Genomic DNA, 21,474 nt, shown 5'->3' with positions numbered 1-21,474 from the left:
GTCACGGGTCACCTGAGCAGCAGCGTGTCCTATGTACATGCTCACAGATTAATTTGTAATTTGCTTCAAGGGACACCTAGCTACAAATCACTCGCCTCATTGATTGTCCAGGACATGGCTAGACCCTTCCTCCCCCTTAGATATCCTGGAGCCACCCACTTAGTTCAAGAAGGCTGGTAAACCTTTACCTCAGCATTTTTTTTCCTATTTTTTTTTTTTTTTTTTTTTTTTTGCGGTACATGGGCCTCTCACCGTTGTGGCCTCTCCCGTTGCGGAGCACAGGCTCTGGACACGCAGGCCCAGCGGCCATGGCTCACGGGCCCAGCCACTCCGCGGCATGTGGGATCTTCCCGGACCGGGGCACGAACCCGTGTCCCCTGCATCGGCAGGCGGACTCTCAACCACTGCGCCACCAGGGAAGCCCTACCTCAGCATTTTTTTAGCTTACAAATCACACTGACGCCTGTGATCTGGTTATTCCGGTGAGGCCATTCACCTGAGGTCCAGGCAGTATAGTCTCCGATTGAGAGATAAACTGAAGCTCAGAAAGATAGTCATTTGCTCAGTCATGAAAATAATTACAAGCAGAGCCTGCACTCAAACCCATGGTTTTTAGTTTCAAAGTCCATATTCCTCACATTGTGATATGCTGCCTTTTGGCTTGATTGGTGTAAAAACTTATGAATAAGAAGGAAGGCATGTAGAGCCAGAGAAATTGGTTTAAGAGATCTAAGTGTGGGAGAGTGAGAAGATTTTGAGAAGGGGAAAAAAAACATAGGGCATAATACATTTAGAAACAGTACCAAAAAGCTTTATTTTTGAACATGGTTAAAACAGACCACGCACATTAAATATATACATGATCAATGGGGATTCACCCACATATCTTATTAACCTGGATGTGACTCAGGGAAAATTCTAATGAAAATCATGACTCCAGATGCTCTTTTCTCAATGCACTGAGTGCAGAATAAGGAGAGAATCATAAGCATTGCTGAAGTCAGAACATCTTAAATTACCATCTTTCCTCAAGCCCACTGGCCTTCACCTGACTAGGAAGGAACAACAGGTATAGGTGACAATACTTTCCTCATGTCCCGTGCTGTCTTCTAAAACAGAGGCTGCCACGATTGTGCCTGTAACATGCATGGTTTTTGAAAATGGGGAGATAACTACAAAAGTACTACTTGGTCATTTTAGAAAATTTGAAAAATGGAGAAAAGTATGAAGCGTAGGAAAAATATTGCCCAAAATGTTACCTTCCACAGTCACTGCCTATTAACATTTTAGTATACCTCTGTCCAACTCATTTTTGTGGGTTTTTGCATATTATAAAGAAAATGTTATAAATAAAATGGAAGTACTTTAAATTCTCCCTCTCCAGGTCCATTTTCTTCTCTCCCCAGAGCCAGCTGCTTTCAAAAATGTCATATATCCTTCAAGTTAATATTTTATTTTTTTGTTATATACATATTTGTGTTATTCTGTGTTTTTAACTTTTTTGCATAAATGCTACTGTACTGTAGTAAAGTTCTCTTCAACTCAGTTTTCTTCATTCAACCTACTTTTAAAATCTATCCTTATTGTCAAAAGTGAATGCATTGCTCATGGAGTTTTAACAGCTAGGTAGTATTTCATTATATGACTAGACCACAATTTATTTATTCTCTCTGAATAACATTTACTTTTCCATCCCTTTCTCTTATATTAAAAAACACTACTATGTATGTAACTATGTCTGGTGACAGATGTTAACTAGACTACTGTGGTGATCATTTCACCATGTATACAAATATCAAATCATTATGTTGTACATCTGAAAGTGATATAATATTATGTCAATTATATCTCAGTTAAAATTAAAAAAAATAAAATCTTTTCACATTAAAAATAATAAATACAATACTTGTCCTAGTTATTGGTCACACGCTTTACTGTTTTCCTCACTGGCTATTATGAATGGTCAATATTTCCTTCAGTCCCCGTAATCAACCTCAATTTCCTTTCTTTCTCTTGTTTCCTTGAGAAAATGGCAGTCACAATGATTAAGGTAACCCTATGGCTCTGTGAAATGTGTATTAGAAATGACCAGCATAAAGTCCTAAGTTTATGCCTGGAAATAAAAGATTCTTCATACTATGGTCTTGTATAGTTACTTCTCCAACCTATTCCATACCTCTGTCCTCCTCATACCTAATGTGACAGACATATTCAATGACTGAAAACATTTTATATGAACATGTTTTCAGACTCTTATGCTTTTGCTCATGCTATTTTTTTAAAATTTTTTTATTGTAGTATAGTTGATTTACAATGTGTTAGTTTCAGGTGTACAGCAAAGTCAATCAGTTATACATATACATACGTCAACTCTTTTAGATTCTTTTCCCATATAGGTCATTACAGAATACTGAGTAGAGTTCCCTGTGCTATACAGTAGGTCCTTATTAGTTATCTATTTTATCTATAGTAGTGTGTATATGTCAATCTCAGTCTTCCAATTTATCCCTCCCCCTCTCTTATCCTCTGGTAACCATAAGTTTGTTTTCTACATCTGTAATTCTATTTCTGTTTTGTAGATAGGTTCATTTGTACCCTTTTTTTTTTTAGATTCCATGTGATATCATATGATATTTGTCTTTAATTGCTGCACCCCTTCCCACTCCCATCTCTCCTATATGTACCCCTGAAAAACCTCATATATGATTAAGGAGTCAGCTTTGAAGCATTCCCTAATCCTTTCCTGTAGAATTGGTAGATTAGTTAGGGCAGTACTTGCTGCTTTAATAAATTATCCCCAAATGTCAATGAATTGGTATATCCACGCGGGCCCCTTCTATCTTGAGGCTCAGGTACATAAAACATTTTTTTTTCTATGTTCTAAATTCATTCCCTTTATGCTTTGGAGTTAGTTCTCTTTATTCTAATTTAACAGATGACATTTTAATAGTAACTTGTTATTATTTAAAACTTTTAGGCCCCATGCTTTTGTATTTTCTAGGTTTAGACCCAATATTTTGGAATGAAGTTGAAATGATTGATGGTAGTTTCTTGAGGATCACTTTTGTTTATAGTTGATGTCGTAAAGAATTCTCAAAATTGACAGTATATGACTCTGGTTTTAGAATGCTGATGGATACCTGGGAAAATGGGAAAACTATTTCTGGTGATGATAAACATGAACAGAAGGAACATGTGGGCATAATATCATTATACAGGGATGCAGTTACTTTTATAAAAATAGGACAAGTTATTAAGTATGATAGACCCAAACAGACAAAAGTGAATAAAATTTTAGTGACTGCTCTCTTAACGCCGAAAAAGATAAGAATTCTCCCTTTTCATATAACTTTGGAGGAGATTATACAGTGTTTAGGGTCATATACTCAGAAAGGGTGGGATAATGTTATGATGTTTTTTAAAGTATGGTTTAGTCATTGGGCTAATCTCCAGTAAAAAAAAAAATGAAGTGATTTGTTGCATTAGACCAAGAGTTCACAAAACCTAATTATTCCATCATTTCCTCAGGCATAATCTCCATGTCTGTTGTTTTAAAAAGCGAATTCTCAGAGGATGCTATTAGTAACTCACTTCTGCACTGTTTGTCCCACACTGGAAATAGTGCAGGTGTTATAAATGTCACTGTGTTTCCAAAGCATAAACCTCCATTAATCATTTATATTTATGGTTTACCAGGAAATAATGTCACTAGGTGGCAATAGGATATTATTAGGATAAGGTAAATGGGATACTGAGAATTTGTTAAGAACAATGTGCACTTTCACTCCTCTGTGCCTTCGTGTGTGTTGTTCCCTTGGCCCAGGATCCCCTTTATCTCCCCCCCCCCTTTCTTGAACTTCTTGGATTTCTGCTTGTATTCAAGACCTAGATCAAATATTAGCTCTGTAAAGTTTCTCTGTCTTCCCTGGTATAAAGTTTTCTCTCCTCTCCTTCCTTTTTGCTATACAAGTATTTTAATACTTACCAGGCTCTGACTATGCATCTCTCTTTAGTTCTGTGCCTGCTTCTTGACTGTCTACTATATGACATTTAAACTTTTAAATTCAATCCTGCTCATTTTTGTTTCCCCGATAGCTTGACACACAGTAGGCACTCAAAATGCTTACAAAACGTGTTGTTTTTTTTCTGAAGGGTCCCTTCACTCCACCCATGCCTTCACCAGTAGCTGTCAATATGGATGCCTCTTTGCAAATGTTTGTACAATCGAATAGAATCCATTTACATATAAGACAAATATTTGATGATCATTTTAATTTTCCTAACACTGTCTAAATGGCACTAATAATAGCAGATAGATGCCTATTGCTGTTACTATGGCTAGTCCATAATGGCACTTAGGAATGAGTAATTGGCTTCAACTTTCTTCAATAAAAGCCTATAAACTGAAACCACTATACATGGATTCTGGAATTAGACAATTAAGTAAATGGATGGCAGAAGGTGGGAGCCAGGTTTCTCCCTGTTGGAGTGGAACAGACAAGCAAGGGGAGGCTAGAATGATCCACTGATAATAGATTAGAATTGGAGATATCAGTATGAACTCCTGTTTAGCTTACTATAAATACAGATGTATATATAGATAGACTTGTAGATGCAAATAAATATACAGGGTAAGTTATTATGCACATATGTATTTCCTGGCTCTGTTAACTGAGAAGGTCTAGAAATAAACGCTTCAGCAGCAACAAGCACACCTAGTGCTCAGATCTTGATTTCTATACCATTCTTCAATAAAAGGAACCAGGAATCCTTGGAGAAATGGTTGATTATAGAACTGGAGCAGGAAATGTACAGGATGAGCCTGGAGTATCTTACAGTGCCAGAAAGTAAGAAAGTGCTAAAAAACCAACAATGAGGGGGATGTCAAAGGCACAGGAGTCAACTGGAACAGCTCTGCAATGGCCAAGGCTGCAACAATTTAAGCAACAAAATAAAGTAGTATTGGATTATAACCTAAAGTGTAAAATAGATATCTATGAGTCCATACTGATATAAATGATAGACAAACAAACAAATAGGGAGAAGCGACAGACCTTCTCTGAAGAAGAACCAATAATTTTTATAGCTACTCCACCCTCCAGAAGGTGGAGCATAGATCCTCAGTCCTTAAGTGTGGGCTGTGCACAGGGACTGCCTTCCAAAGAGTGCAGTAGGGAAAGACGAGGAAAGAGTAGCTCTGCAGTGGAGAAACTTGACAAACACTCCCTCAGTCAAGGACGTTAACCTGTTTGAGGTTAACAGTGACAGTGATGAGTCACATCGATGGTATGTGAGGAGAATGGTGATTTTTGTCGGTGGACCTTCTTTTATCTCTTTTGCTGTCTTCTTCCCCCAGACTCATAACCCCAGACTACTAATGAGAAAAACACCAGAACAATTCCAATAGAGGTAAATGCTACTAAATTCCTGATCAGTATGCCTCAACATTTTCGAGATCATCGAAAATAAGGAAAGTCTGAGAAAATGTCCCAGCCCAGAGGAACCTGACATCTGAAAGGAATGTAGGATATTGGATGGAATCCTGGAGCACAAAAGGGACATCAGGTAAAAACTAAGGAAACCTGAATAAATTGTGGACTTTGGATAATTAAAAAAACCCCAAAACCTATCAGTATATAGTGTAAAGAGCCCAACCAGAGTGTAGGCTATAGACTGCAGTATGGTGAACATGTTATATGTGTTAGGTAAATGAGTGTGGAGATGGTCCTTGCTTACATTTATGCTCCTTACCCAAACACACAAAGGGACCCTAATCATATAAACATAAATATTTATACCCATAGATGTCTATATATAGATATAAATACTGTAAGTAAGAGTAGATAGGCAATTATATACAGTTCCAGCTTATTAGTTTGACCTTCTTTTCAGAACTGGAGCCCTTTGTTTTCATTCACCCTCTCTCATTTCCACAGAGTATAAAAATTTCATTAGGCAAAGTGGTGACGCAACTATAGGGCTATTGGCTTCTGCAGTTTCGTAAAATTGAGAGATAAAGACACACAACACTAAATCACTGTACTTAGAAACTCTCACCAAGTGTAGCTTCTGATAACTTCTCTTGACATCCCCGTGACAAGTGACCATGTGTTCATTCACATATTTCACAGGGAGGCTGGGCACATTGCTTTCCTCAACCCCTGACCACACGCGGCTCACTCCCCATCTACTGAGAGATACAGACAGCTGAACCAGGCAAGTCGGTGCACGGTAACTGCATCCCACAGCAAGGAAGGCATCCCCAAAGAAGTTCGATTCAGCTGCACTTGAAAGATGAATGGTGTTCAGTTGGGAAGTATGACCACACTTGATCTTGAGAAAATTGAGACGCTTAGAAAAACAATTCATTCTGTGCTTCTACCTGAGGACAGGGGAGGAGCCTAGGAATAGAATTACTCTGCTAGAACAAATGTACGGATACCAAGGGGGAAGGGGACTGGGATGAATTGGGAGATTGGGATTGACATATATACACTATTGATACTATATAAAATAGATAACTAATGAGAACCCACTGTATAGCACAGAGAATCTACTCAGTGCTCTGTGGTGACCTAAATGTGAAGGAAATCCAAAAAAGAGGGGATATATGTATACGTATAGCTGATTCACTTTATTGTACAGTAGAAACTAACACAACACAGTAAAGCAACTATACTCCAATAAAAAATTTTTAAAAAATGAAAGGAAGGAAGGAAGAAAGGAAGAAAGAAAGAACGAAAGAGAAGAAAGAGAGAAAAAGAAAGAAAGGAAGAAAGGGAGAAAGAAAGAAAGGAAGAAAGAAAGGGGAAAAAAAGAATTACCTTGCTAAAGAAAAATCGAGGCAAAATGGCAAAGTCAGTGAGGGTTGAATTTTTTTATTTTTTTAAATTTGTTTTGAAATATAGTTGATTTACAATGTTGTGTTAGTTTCAGGTATACAGCAAAGTGATTCAATTATACATATATATCTATATCTATTCTTTCTTAGATTATTTCCCATTATAGGTTATTATAAACTATTGAGTATATTTCCCTGTGCTATACAGTAGGGAAATAAGGATTGGTTATCTGTTTTATATGTAGTAGTGTGTATATGTTAATCCCAAACTCCTAATTTATCCCTCCCCACCCTCCCTTTGGTAACCATAAGTTTGTTTTCTATGTCTGTGAGTCTATTTCTGTATTGTAAAAAATGTTTCCTGCTCTTAGGTGAAGAGAGTTTAGGGTCTGGTGTACTTTTTGTTTAACTTTTCAGGAAAAAATATTTTCTAGAATTCTTTTCTAAAAATCCAAGCATCTATGTACAAATTAAGTGCTTTTTTCAAGTTTTAAATAGTTCACCTCTGCTTCATGAGTGGGAAGGGCAGAAACATTTCAGAAGTTTCCAACTGGGTCTCCCCGATCTCGAGGAAGGAAGAGAAATTCCTGACTCTTCTATGGAATCCTGAATATCAGAGCATCCCCTGAGTGCTTCCTTCCCTAAATTTACCATCCTTTTCTCTCACACATCCCCTTTCTGTCGCTTCTAAATAGTATTCCAAACCCTACTCCTCCCTCACCACCAAGACTCCCCCCTTTAGTTTCTGAGTGTTTACTTCTTCCTTCATTCTGGAATTATCTTGTCAGTATCTCATTCCTTGGGATTGGATCTCTACTCTGTCCTAGAGAAAGCCCCCTCTCGACCTTCATTCCAAAGAGGGAAAACATACTGTGTAATATTTTAACTAGAAATAATGGCTCAAATTTGTGGCTTATCACAGAGGAATAAGTTAATGGCAGGAGTGCCCAGGCAAGTAGAAAGAAAGGGTAGCTTTTTGATGATCCGAAAGGGGAGGTAAGTACTACTGTCAAATTTTTTTTCTGTGGAAAAGGTAGCCTTGGGCCCAGGACCATGTATATAGAAGCTTTAGAACTTAGAATAACTTGGAATGTGTCCCCTGACAACAGAGCTATACTGGAGACATTTAATACCAAGAGTAACCTAAAAGGAGAAAGGAGCTCTACAAGGTGAAAATATATTATGAATAGTGGGGAGGGGGGCGGTGCAGAGGAGCAATCTCTCCAGCTCTGGCTGTTACTGCCAGAAAGCCTAATTCGTACATGTATGTGAACATTTGGTCCTTATTTAATGCACCAGCCAGTGGAAACTACCTGCTGCTCATGTTTCATTGACATCCTAAGATGAAACCTGGGCCACCACACAGTAGCCCCATCACAGAAAGCTGGGGTAAGGGTGATCATCCCAATTCTGCCACCATCTGAAATGGCCTCTGGAGTGGACAACTGACTTCTTTGTCAACTATATACTCCCAACCTCTATCAAGTCTATGGAGAACACAATAGCTTTGTGAGACTTAAGTAGGAAAGGCACCTGGAATGAGAATGGATGACGGAATGGGGGAAGGAGTGGGGAGACACAGAGAAGGGAAGAATCGCAGCCTCTACACGTGGCCAGGCTCTTAAAGTCAGTCATCTTTTCATTAACAGTGTCTCTACCATGTGACTTGATAACCTATGTTTAAAAAAAATGTAGTCACATACGTGGAAATAGTTTTCTGAATTAGTTTATTGTAAAATCTGTTCAAGGATAAACTTTTCCCCTATAAATAAAATGCTTACAAAAATATTAGTTTTTAACCTTTGAATTACAGTAACTTCTCAGTGAAGTCTGCCCTTGGGTCCCAATTGGACCCTTCAGGACCATTCAAAGCAAATTTAATCTCTCTTCAAAGTGACGACTTTTAAAATATTTAGAAACAGTTTTTATGTCCCCAACATACTAGTTATTTCCCTCAGTAGCAACAGCGTGGAATTTGTTTATTGAAATAAAATGTAACTAAGATAATAGCGTACAATAATTGAAAGGTGCTTTTCATTTTTCTTCATGTAAACATTTTCCCTGACAACCATTCTGTGTTTGCCTCAGGGACAGGGGTGACAGAGGCCACCTCAGGAAGAGCCTGACAGCTGCAGAGAGAGGAAGCTCCCACACCAATCTGGGAATCTTGGAAAGGAGAATGGGGGCTGAGGTAGGAGAAGCTGGTCTGTGAGACACGTGTATCTCTGCCCTACCTTTCTGGGTCAAAGTCGCAGAGTTGAAAGCATTTTAGGTAGAGGGAAACCAAAAGCTGAGGGACGGAATCCACCTAATTGGCTGACACAGTAAAGTGGCAGCATGGAGGGAGTTTGGGGGACACTCCTGACCACACTCAAACCGGGTGTGGGTAGAAGCGGCCTAGGAGTGCACGCACACCCGTCAAGCGTGGAGCCTACCTGGCCAGAGGGTTTGCAGCATGGGGACGGGGAGTCCACATGGAAGTCCACAGGACGACCTGCCCAACCTGAGACCAAAGGCGAGTCATGGCAAAACCTCTGGAGTCTTCAGCCCCAGACAGCACCATGCTGGGGCCTAGTCATCAGAGCGAGGACCCCAGGCTCTGACTGGACCCGTGGAACAGAGTGTGAGTTCACAAAAAATCCCCAAATTTTAAATCTGACAAATACCAAAAGCATTACAAAATCCAGAAAAAATTATTAATTAATTACCCTACCCACTTCTACAATATTTTTTGTCTACATTACTTTTGTCTACATTACTTTTGACAATTACTTTTCATAAACCATCTTCTATAGAGAAAATGGAAAGATAATAAATTCTTTCCTCTGAACATTGATTGCAAATTGTTTTTCTTATTAACAGTGAGACACATAAAACATGTGACTTCACATACAGACACCCCAGTTGTTTGTTGTAATGCTACGGGTTTGTGCTGTGCAAATACAGAAATTCTCATGAATTCTATTTTGTCCAAATCTCCTAAAAATGTGTAGTACCTCTGTAATTGTAGTTATACATTGTACATTTATATGAGTATGTTTATAATAGTATGCTATTGGCAGGAAAAAACTTCTACTTTTACCAGGTGGCAATGAGAACCAACTCTTTCACTTAACAATTTTACATGTCGAAAGGTAGGAATCATTTTTAATATAGCTACTGGCCATTTGGTTTTCCGTTCTCTGAAATGTCTGTTCATATCCTTTGGCTATTTTTCTAATTTTTTGTGATTTTTCTTATTGATTTGGATGTATTCTTTATATATGTTAATACTTCTTGCTTTGCAAAACTTTCTCTAATCTGCTGTCAAAGAGATGCACTGTGATAATTTTTAAGTTAAAAATTTTTTTTTCACATTTAGTTCTTCAATCTATCTGAATTTTGTTTTTGCAAAGGTGTGACTTTATCTTTTTGCTGCAAGAAAGTAACATTATACCATTACCAGTACTGAATAGACCATCCTTTCCTCACTGGGTTAAGACGTTATCTGTATCATAAAATAAGTCTCTACATCTATTTAGACCTAGACAACACATACATTATATCATAAGAGTGTTGTATGTAAACTTCTGAAATAGATGAATAGTAAATGCTAGAGAAACCACAATCCTGAAGGAGTACACTATTGTGAATAACTGAATTTTCCAGAGAGCTAGGGGGCAGCACTTTAAGGTTCAAAACTTTTTAAATTATATCAATTTTGAAGGGATATTATTCTAAATGAAATATCCCTATTTTTTATTTATCCTTTGAGTTACAACTCTAACAACTGTTCCTTGTAACATTTCAAACTGCAAGGGGGAGACGCATTTTGGCACTATGGTAGACCAAACTAATAAAGAAAACTTCATTATTATAAATTCATAGAAATAAGGGAAGAAATACAAACAATTTTGAAAAAATACATGACCAAGCTAGAAAGAAAGAGAAGGAAAGTCCCCGGTGCTAAAACAAAAGGGAAGATTAAGAGCAGAGCTGTGAACTCAGAAGCTGGAGCTGTGGCATCCTGGAGGGATATAGAATCAGTGATAAATTGGAGGGTCCAGGAGCTGGGGTTTCATCTCTGTGCTAGGGCAGATGTGACTTTGGGGCCCCATATGTTCGGGGTATGTAGAACTGAGATACCTGCAGACAACTGACCTCTGGGAAGGCTGCTTCCTCACAAAAAGGTGAACTTGAAAAACTTTCTCTGCCAATACCTCTGCCCAGGGAAGTGATAAGAAGCTGTGGGTGAAGAGGGAAATTTAAAAGTCTGAGCCATGTACCAGTGACTCTTAGCAAAGGCATGATAAGGGAAGCATCATAACAAAAAAATTAATGTTATCAATGAGTCCTGATAGGGGGTAACATCTGGGGCACCAAAGTCACATCCAAGAAAAGTTATTTCAGTGCAACACAATAAGAAAAATAGATTAATATATGAAACAGCTGTCAAGAGACAAGGAGGAAAGAATCAAGAAGGAGAGTGTATAAAGAATGGCAATACTGAGAGATAACGACTGAAACATTTTCAGAATTTGACAGAAATCCTCAGATTAAAGAAAAAACATCTCACCTAGTTAGGATGAACAAAAATAATTCACACCTGGAGAAATCATAGTAAAGTGTGAATGATCAAAAATAATCAAAGTGTGAAACTTCAAAATACCTAGTTTAGTTAGGATGAATAAAAATAAATTCACAGCTGGAAAAATCATAGCTAAAATATAAAACATCAAAAACAATAAAAATCACTCAGAGATGAAAGCTAGATTGTCAACAACAACAACAAAATGTATGCTGATAGCTATCTTCTCAATGACCATAATAGAGGCTAAAAACAAGAGGGTATTTTCAAACTACTGAAACAAAAGAGCTGTCATCCTTAAATTTTAAAAGTATTTAAACTCTCATTTAAGAATTAGATTAAAAAATACATTTTTAGGTAAATGTTTTTAAAAATACTAATGGATGTACTTTAGGAATAAGTATATTGATCATGATAGGAGTAGGATATATATGAAGCAGAGAAGAACAAAGGCATTAGAAAACATCTGGATAAATCTAAATAAACATTAACTGTAAAAACAAGAGCAAAGACTAATTTGGAGTTAAAGGATTTAAAAAGAAGGTGAAACTAAAATATTTCACAACTATGACAGGAAGACAGGAAGCACAGTAATTCAAGCCCACGTGTTCTAAGATGTTTCGATTGTTCAAGATAACGTCAGACCTGTTGATTTTTATTAGCTTTTTAGAATCAAACATGCATGTTAATAATTTAAGGACAATTACTAAATAAATAAGAAAAGAATCTATAACACTAAACCAGTCGAGAGATAAAAAAGGAGAGGAATAAAGAAAAGTTGATCAATCCAACAGAAAGACTCTATGATCTTACAATTCCACTACTAGCTGCATATCCTAGAGAGACTCTGGCACATGCACAAAAGAAGATATATTAAGTGAAGTAAGTCAGACAGAGAAAGACAAATAGCATCTGATATCACCTATATGTGGAATCTAAAAAATATTGACATTTGATATATCTAAGTGATGGGTAGACAGGTGTCTGCTACAGTTTCTGTAGTTTTTCATATATTAAAGTTATTCATTGTAAAATTTAAAAAACTATTCAAATAACTCAGAGGTATATAAAGCAAAATCAGTCTTCTATTCCTCTCCTCTGACAATTTTATCTTCCCATATTTTTCTGTTGCTTGTGCAAGAATATATACATATATTTTTAAAAATTGTATCATAGTTTACATATTATTCTGGAACTTAATATTTGACTCAGTATATTGTAGACAATTTATTCCAAGTAAATACACAAAGATTTCTTTGTATTTTTTCACAGTACGAATTTATCATAATTTTCTCCACTGATTCCCATATTGATTAGATTTCCAGGAATGTTTTTTTGTTTGTTTGGGGAGAACAACTAAAATTTGCTACTAAAATGATTCTGTAATGAATTGCTGCACTTTTATTTCTGTCAGATAAATTCCCAGAAATGAGATTTCTGGATCAAAAAATATATACATTTTACATTTTAATAACTATCACTAAATTGCTTGCAATAACAGTTATAATTTTTCAGTCCCACCAATCGTGTACAGTAATGCCAGTTCCATGTCTCCTGGCCAGCATTAGAAGTTATCGATCTTTTCAATCTTTGGCATTCTAAATTACTGGGTGGGTTTTTGTTTGTTAGTTTATTTCATTTTCTTAACAACTTGTAAACTTGAGCGTCTTTCCTATGTTTACTGGACACTTGTGTTTTCTCCACTGGAATTGCCTGTTAATATTTTTTGCTCTTGTTAAAAATAATTTGGTATCTTCTATATAACTTGCTCATTTGCTCAGTAAACATTCATGGAGCAGACAGTGAGGGCCTGACAATGGCAATTAAGATACAGATGGTACCTTCAAGGAACTTGTAGTCTAGTAGAGGGATTCGAGTGATAAAGTGTTACATGCACTGCAAGGAATGTCAGTCCAAACAGAGTACAAGGGAGACACTTTGGAGACCCAGGAAGGATTGGAAAGTTTACTTCAGAATGTGATGCTTCTGCTGCTGTGTCTTGAAAATGAATGAGTATTTGCCAGGCATTTCCCACAGCTGGGAATCTGTGTGAGAGAGAAGAAACGGTGTATTAAACCTCGCAGATGAGTGCTTAAGAGTTGTGACACTGAGATAGGAAATCAGGAGTTGCAGCTTCAGGAAGAGAATGAGGACGAGGAATTCCAAGTGCCTGTGACATATCTGGCTGAAGACATTCAGTGAATAGTTGAATAAATATGTCTGGAGCGCAGAAGGCTGGTCCGAATTAGAAATCTAGATTTGAGAGTCATCAACATACCGGTAGCGATTTGTCATTAGTTAAAGCAACGACATTAGTTACACCAGTTATAGAGCTGGTGAAGCTATACCAGCTCTCTGGGGTTTCTGGTGTGAAGGATGATTTGTCAGCAAACTAAATGGCCTCCAACTGCTATTGTTTAAAGCTCTTATGTCTGCTTTATTGGTTTTTTTTTTTAATGTATCTTCCTTTGTTTTTACTAGTCATTCTTGATGGTGTCAAGTATCACCTATTATACTCCATTTTCTGCCTACTTTTCTTTTGTTTTAACATCTTTATTGGAGTATAATTGCTTTACAGTGGTGTGTTAGTTTCTGCTTCATAACAAAGTGAATCAGCTATACATATACATGTGTCCCCACTACGTTTTTAAGAAGTTCTGTACATAGAGATTGGCTAACCTCCCCCCAAATTTAGGATTGTGGGTATATATTAATATCAGTATCTATGAATGTATCTAACTAGAGGTGGATGAGGAGCTGTCTTGGTAAAATACTGAGACATACGGAGGTTTTGTCTTTTAAGAAGTTTGTGGTTTATGCCCTTATTCTGGTGTGTTTTCCAGAATAGATTAAGGGGTCAGATACTTGGGTTCTGGCTCAATGAAACTTTGCTATGTTAATAGACTGAGACATAATCTCAGCATCTTTAACTGCCTTCCCTTTACAAATAAGCTATTTATGAATTGAATTTTTAAAGAAACTCATTTAACCAAATGATTTACATTTTAATTTCAGACACACTTTAAGATGAATCTTTCATAGCCCTACTTCTATCACTTCAGCTTGAAGACCATCTTCATCAAGCAGGTCAGGGCTAACAGTGAAATGCAGATAGCACCCTCACTGTTTAAATATGCCCATCACTCAATCCTTAGTAAATTAAGTAATATTTTGTAATCAAATCAGGACTCCAAATTATTCTGATTTAGGAATTCTAACCTGATCTCCTATTTTCTTTTCATTTGGCATTGCCTTTTGTATTTTACTTTATACTATCAAAGCAAGATATGCACGTGGTTAGAAAATCAAACAGAAGAGCTGATCATGAAGAGTTTGCTGCTCCGTCTTTCCAACACACTAGTTTGCTCTTTAGAGGCAATTCTTTAAAAATGTTTGTTTCGAGTCCCTTTGGGATGTCTCAACAATCTTTTAAATTGCTCATTAGTGTTTGTGGTTTTACAGCTTTTTTAGACAGTGTCTTCTGACTTCCTACTGATAGATGAAGGTTAATCTCATCTGTATCTCCTACTTCACGTCCCCATGTTTTACCACCGTTTACACTTTTTCTATTAGATACCTCTGCAGTGTTAAACAGCTTGTTAAACCTCCAGTTGCTATCCCAACAACCATAGCCAATATCTCTTGATCCCCCAATAATGATCAAGACATTGATAACACTGGCTTTCCCTACACCTCTTCAACTCCAACCCATCTCCTAAATTCTTACTTTTTATATTATTGAGGTGGATAACCTTTACATTCTTTCTTAGAATACAATTAAGTCTCTGATTTGTTTATGAGTTATTTTTTTTAATTTCTATTGGACTATAGCTGATTTACAATGTTGTGTTAGTTTTTGCTGTACAGCAAGGTGAATCAGTTATACATATATGTATACGTATATCCACTCTTTTTTTAGATTCTCTTCCCATATAGGTCATTACAGAATATTGAGTAGCGTTCCCTGTGCTGTACAGTAGGTCCTTATTAGTTATCTATTTTATATACAGTAGTGTGTATACAATTGTTTATGGGTTAATTTTTAAATCGAAATTTCACAGCTGTAACTGAGCAAGTGGGTCCTCTGCTTAAGGGAAAGACCAGAGAGAAAAGGATTTTTTGCAGGGCAGCCAAGCAAGGAGACAGGAGGCAAAGCTCAGCTGTCTCCTCCACTGGCTTTTTATTTTTTTTGTGGTACGCGGGGCCTCTCACTGTTGTGGCCTCTCCCGCTGCGGAGCACAGGCTCCGGACGCGCAGGCTCAGCGGCCATGGGTCACTGGCCCAGCCGCTCCGCGGCACGTGGGATCTTCCCGGACCGGGGCACGAACCCATGTCCCCTGCATCGGCAGGCGGACTCTCAACCACTGCGCCACCAGGGAAGCCCTCCACTGGGTTTTGAGTGTGATATTTATCGCAGGAATGGGGACTGGGAGGGTGTTGGACTTGAGAAAAGATTGGGGAAAGTAAAGCGAAGTTTCAAGGGTCCTCTGCACAGGCACGACTGTCTTCATGTCTGTGCAAATTTATGCAAGTTTGGGGGGGTTCCGTGTGTTACATGTGGTGGATTTTTGGCCCATGACATCTAAAGTTCGCTGATTGGTCATCTAGTCCCTCAATGATCCTGTGCAATGTTCAGTGCAAGGAGGTTGCCAACAAGCTGCTTCTTCATCTGTGATTTTCCTGCTGTTCTGCAGCTAAGCTCAAAGGTCTTAATTAATCATCTTTTGCCTTATTTTAATCAAGGCAAATGGATATGGGGGTATGGTTTCACAACTCAAAGTTTACAGTATTATGAATATGTAAATTCTGTTTACTGCAGAGTCAAGTTGTGGGATTGGATTACATTCCTTCTTCTGTAGATCCCATGTCACTACTGCTGTGCCAGTCAAAGGAAACATCTCTACAGTTAAGTTCAAGTAGGTCCTCCTTTCTCTGCTCTACCATATGTCTCTACTATATTCTCAAGCTTCTCAAAACTCATTCTATCTAATCAATTGAATCTCCTTCTAACCCTAAGACCTGAATCGGGAAATCTCGGACCCCTTGCTGAAATCTGAACTGGTTACTCTTTAGGTGTCAAACTACCATTTGGGGATTATATACTATTGTTCTTCTGGTTTGGCACTTGGGTCTCCTAAAGCTTACCTTGTCCTTTTTTTTTTTTTTTTTTTTGTTTAGTTGGAACATGTCTAAGCAACTATTTAAGAATTGATGAACATCTAACACATATATATGGAATCTAAAAAAAAAAAGGTTCTGAAGAACCTAGGGGCAGGACAGGAATAAAGATGCAGACGTAGAGAATGGACTTGAGGACACTGGGAGGGGGAAGGGTAAGCCTGGATGAAGTGAGAGAGTGGCATGGACTTTGGTAGTATATACTACCAAATGTAAAATAGATAGCTAGTGGGAAGCAGCTGAATAGCACAGGGAGATCAGCTCTGTGCTTTGTGACCACCTAGAGGGGTGGGATAGGGAGGGTGGGAGGCAGACACAAGAGGGAGGAGATATGGGGATATATGTATATGTATAGCTGATTCACTTTGTTATAAAGCAGAAACTAACACACTCTTGTAAAGCAATTATACTCCAATAAAGATGTTAAAAAAAACCTATTCAATCAAAAACGATTGAAGCTGAAAAAATTACAATAATGTTGAAAAAATAAAGTAAGTTACTTAGAATATTTTTTAAATGGTGAATAGAAAGAAAATATTTTGAGCCCTTGGAGTCTAAAAAATCTCTTTAATTTCCCTCACATTTTACTGATAGTTTAGCCAAGTATAGAATTGTAGGTTGAAAATCATTTTTACTTAGAAATCTGAAGACTCTTTGCCAGTGAAAAGTCTGATGACAGCTGCTCCTTGAAAGCTCTTAGGAATTTAGCATGTGTTCTTAAAATAAAACATACCTATTGAGGACCGAAGAAGTTCCAAATGGCCTTTTCCCTTATATTTTCAACTACAGACAAAGCTTCAAACTTGAATTATAGACACCTGATCTGTTAAGAAATCTAAGGATTAGTTATGGTATGTAAAAATAATTCATTCTTACAACCTTTAGAGTTCTGCAAATAATTGGCCACGCCAATCAAATGATCAGGCTGGGGTCTTCCATACCTATTCTAATAAGGAGTTTGAATCTTATGTGAGCACTTGTTTCTTTTTATGCCATGTTATAACTTGAAAATAGTGAAGTCCTACCCCCTAATCAAGTACTGTTGATCCTAATATAAAAAATAGCATGAAACTAATGATTAACTGTGAAGACAGAAGCACCATTGGGGCTGATTTTATTAAGGGAGACTGCTCAATATCTTTTGATACTAGAATTTTAATTAAAAGTGTTATGTGTTCCAATTTTTCATTTCCTTACCTTCCATGGGAAGATTGCCAAGCCTGAAGGATTAAATGCAAAACCAGAAATAATTAAAATATATAAAAAAGCAAGACTTTTAAATAAACTTTTTTCATGTGCTTATGCTCTGAGTTCATTTTAGGTGAAAAGAAAGCTAGTGATATTACCTTAATTGAGTTGTCTGCTAAATATTCTATGTACATAATTGCCATTACGATCCAAACATTCATAAGCTTATTTCTTTCTACAATTCCACTTCTGTGTTCCTTAATGTTACCAAAGAAACATAATCTTTTCTGCAACCAGAAAATCAATGATGAGTGCCCCCTAAGTGATATCAAGAAACATAAACAATATTACTGATTTTTACTTGTTTCTTAATTCTGTTTACAATTTGTAGGTAATTTCAGATGGCTGATTTCTGAATTCGTACTGAATTATCTATGCCCCTTAAAGCCGTAAAGATTTGAGGCCTAATTGCCTTTGCATCCAGCATCCCAGCAGCATAGCCAACCAGGGTACCACTGTCAACTGTTCCCACACCTGCATATAGAAACACAAGGAAACATTTCTACACGGCGACTTCTGCGCTACCATTCCCTTGCTGCTCCTTAGTGCTCAAAGCAAAATGCATGCCTTTGTTTTGCAACATTCTATTGAATTTTCTTCCTACTGGATTTAATTTAACTTGATGTAATGCTATTACTTTTTTCCAGTAGTCGATGTTGTCTTATATATTTAGTAAACAGTCAAATTACGTTATTTTCTTTTATGGAATTTCAGCCTCCTTTTGAAATCTGGCAGCACTGAGACCAGAAAAAGAAGAAAAGGACAAAGAACAGTTGACCGAGCCCATCTTACGGGGATCACTGCCTTTGGTACTGTTACTTTCTTTGTAGCTGTAGCCCTCCTCTAAAATGCGAGTCAACTCCATCATTACCTTACTGTTATCTCCCATTTCACCATAAACGTAGACCTGCATCTTAATTTTTGTGTCTGTGGAGTTACAAGCCATATGGTATATCTCACCAAATCTAACTCTAATAATACTATCATCTATGAAACAGAACATATATGTCATTTTTTATATTTTACATTCATGTGGTACATCACATCTTAGGAATTATGTATTATATATTTAATCTCATTTAATCCTCCAAGAAATACTGTGAGAAGGGGATTATTAATCCTATTTTACAGATGAGAAAACAGGGGCTCAGAGAGGTAAAGGGATTTCCCTAGGGCCACACAGCTATTCATTATCAAGGCCAGGACACTAGCCCAGCCTTCTGAAACGAAGTCTACACTTCTACAAATATCTAGCACCTATTCAATGTCCCTCTGGTTCTTTCCCACCTATCACAACGGGGGCAAATTCAAAAGAGAGCAACAGTTCACATGACTCTCAGGTCAATGTATTTCAGCATGTCTTATTTCAGATTAAGTGAGGAAAATCGTCCATGGCCTGACAATCCAGGTTTTCCTCCGTCTTGTACCAACCGACATTGTCAACCCATTATTCTCTAATCTCTCATGTGCACTTTTGCTCTAGTGAGACCAAGGAACTTCTTTTCTAAGAAATGTTAAACATTTAAATCGTTACAAAAATTTCTGTTATCAATTAATTTTGACAAAGTCCCCACTGTGAGTAAGCTACTCCGAGGACACACAGGGAAAAGAAGAACCCACATTTTCTGAGTGCCTTCCGTGGTTGATATCTCTATGTATATTAGTTTAATTAGCCTTTAAAGCAAGTTTTCAAACCATATAAAAGTATATCCTTTTCCTTTTTACAAAAAAGGTACCCGAGGCTTAGAGAAGCTAAGTAACTTGCCCACTCTCACGGCAATTTCTTGAGTTTGTTTTGAACTTCATAGACGATTGTAATTTCAAAGCTCATGGTTTTACATTTTGTCTTTACCAAATTTCTCTCAAGTCGCTGATCATCTAATTAGAGAAACAGATGACCTTTGCAGTGCTCTATAAATAGCAATGGTGAGATATAGCATTAATACAGATACTAGACATCCAATATAATGTACTGTAGAAAAAAGCATGTCTGTTCTAAATGTGAAATGCTACCATTTTCTAAGATAAATGAGTAGCAGATAATGTGTTATAGCTTAAGAGAGAACAAAACCTCTTCTGCCTAAAGTAGTCAAGGAAGGCTTCAGGGAGTAAGTGAGACTATGATTATTACTTAGGTGGGACTTTTTAGAATTCCGATTGATGGAGAAGGAAGGAAAGAGTATTGCAAGATAAGAATGTGGTGTGGTGGAAAGTATAGAACTGGGAAAAGTCGAGTCTCTTTGAGGGATAGTGACTAGTGTGGATGGTGAGGGTGGAAACATGGGCTGGAGTCAATCATGGAAAAGTCTGAACCTCAGGCTAAGGGGTTGGGGATTTATTCTATAGGTAGAAGGGAATCTTTTTTTCTTTATTATTTTTTTGGCGTCACCACATGGCCTGCGGGATCTTAGTTCCCTGACCAGGGATCAAACCCAGGCCCCTTGCAGGGCAAGCGCAGAGTACTAACCACTGGACCACCAGGGAATTCCAGAAGGGTATCATTTTTAAGTCCAGCTGAGATGGGATGATAGGAGTGTTTGGGGAAGGTGATAGTGGGGAAAGAATTCATACTGGAGGGAATTATGGGAATGAGGTAAAGTATGAAGAAGTTTTGTGTGTGTGTGTGTGTGTGTGTGTGTGTGTGTGTGCGCGCGCACATGCCCGCAAGACTGGGTTAGGAGACTTTATGAAAGAAAAGTCAAAGAGGCTTGGTAAGTAACTGAATGTGGGAAGCAGCAAGCAATGAGTTAAGATGCCTGCCAAAGCTTTCCAGCAGGACAATGGAAAGAACAGAGGTAACTTAGCAGGCCTGGAGATTGAGGGGAGGAACTATTTCAGATGAATTTATTTGAGGCGATGGCAGAATATCCAAGTGGAAGTCTCCAAGAGACAGCCAGAAATGTAACACTAATTGCAATTATCAAGGGTTAGAAAATATGGCTTTGGGAGTCATCTGGATCTCGAGGAAGGTTCTAGAGACAGTGATGGCCACCAAGAGAGAAAAAGGCAGGGACATCAGAGAGAGGCTGTGGTCAGCACTGATTCTAACTTTCCTAATTTTATCATTTCCGTGTGACTTTCTAAGGGATAACCCAACTTGTGGTAGAAATTATTATATATCTTTTAGCTACTAAAACTGTCACTCTAGCTGTGATAGATATAAAATTGTTCATAAAGTGTGACAAGAAGGAAATAGGGAAGGAATATCAAATAGGAACACCAAAAACTTGGCTAAATCTATATATTTCTTAAGGGAAAAAACCAGAAATTGTGTAGAAATTATATAGAAAAAATAGAAATTGTATAGAAATTATTTACTCTGACATTGTCAAGTAGCTTTTCATTTAGACATAAGACATGTTGAATCTTAATTCTCTAAATCATAATTATGGATAAAGCAATAAGTAGTCCAAGTATTTAATAATGTTAATGTTTATTATGTGATATAACTATATATTTTCAATATACAATGAGGCCCAAAGATATATTACATAATGTGCCTTATTATTTAAATGATCAAAGTATCATATTTCTTAGGTGCTCTTTACATTAGCAAGTATTATTAGGATAAAATGTTCTAAAGCACATTTTTTTTTCTTGAGAGAATAAGAAAAGTAGCTCTTTATCGTAAGCAAGTTAC

General features: G+C 37.3%; 1 long non-coding RNA gene across 1 annotated transcript in view; it reads left to right on the top strand.

The window, feature by feature from the left end:
• The window catches only part of LOC307175786, a 48,045-nt gene extending 29,257 nt beyond the window's left edge, over positions 1 to 18,788 (top strand). The window contains exons 7-11 of the long non-coding RNA XR_013824483.1: positions 5,357 to 5,565; positions 6,132 to 6,216; positions 8,930 to 9,032; positions 16,228 to 16,324; positions 18,549 to 18,788. This is a non-coding gene — a long non-coding RNA (uncharacterized lncRNA). The remainder of the gene's footprint in view (positions 1 to 5,356; positions 5,566 to 6,131; positions 6,217 to 8,929; positions 9,033 to 16,227; positions 16,325 to 18,548) is intronic.
• Positions 18,789 to 21,474: the final 2,686 nt, after the last annotated feature.

The sequence above is a fragment of the Stenella coeruleoalba genome, assembly GCF_951394435.1.
Source record: "Stenella coeruleoalba genome assembly, chromosome: 17".
Lineage (NCBI taxonomy): Eukaryota > Metazoa > Chordata > Mammalia > Artiodactyla > Delphinidae > Stenella > Stenella coeruleoalba.
This window is presented reverse-complemented; position numbering and strand designations above follow the sequence as displayed.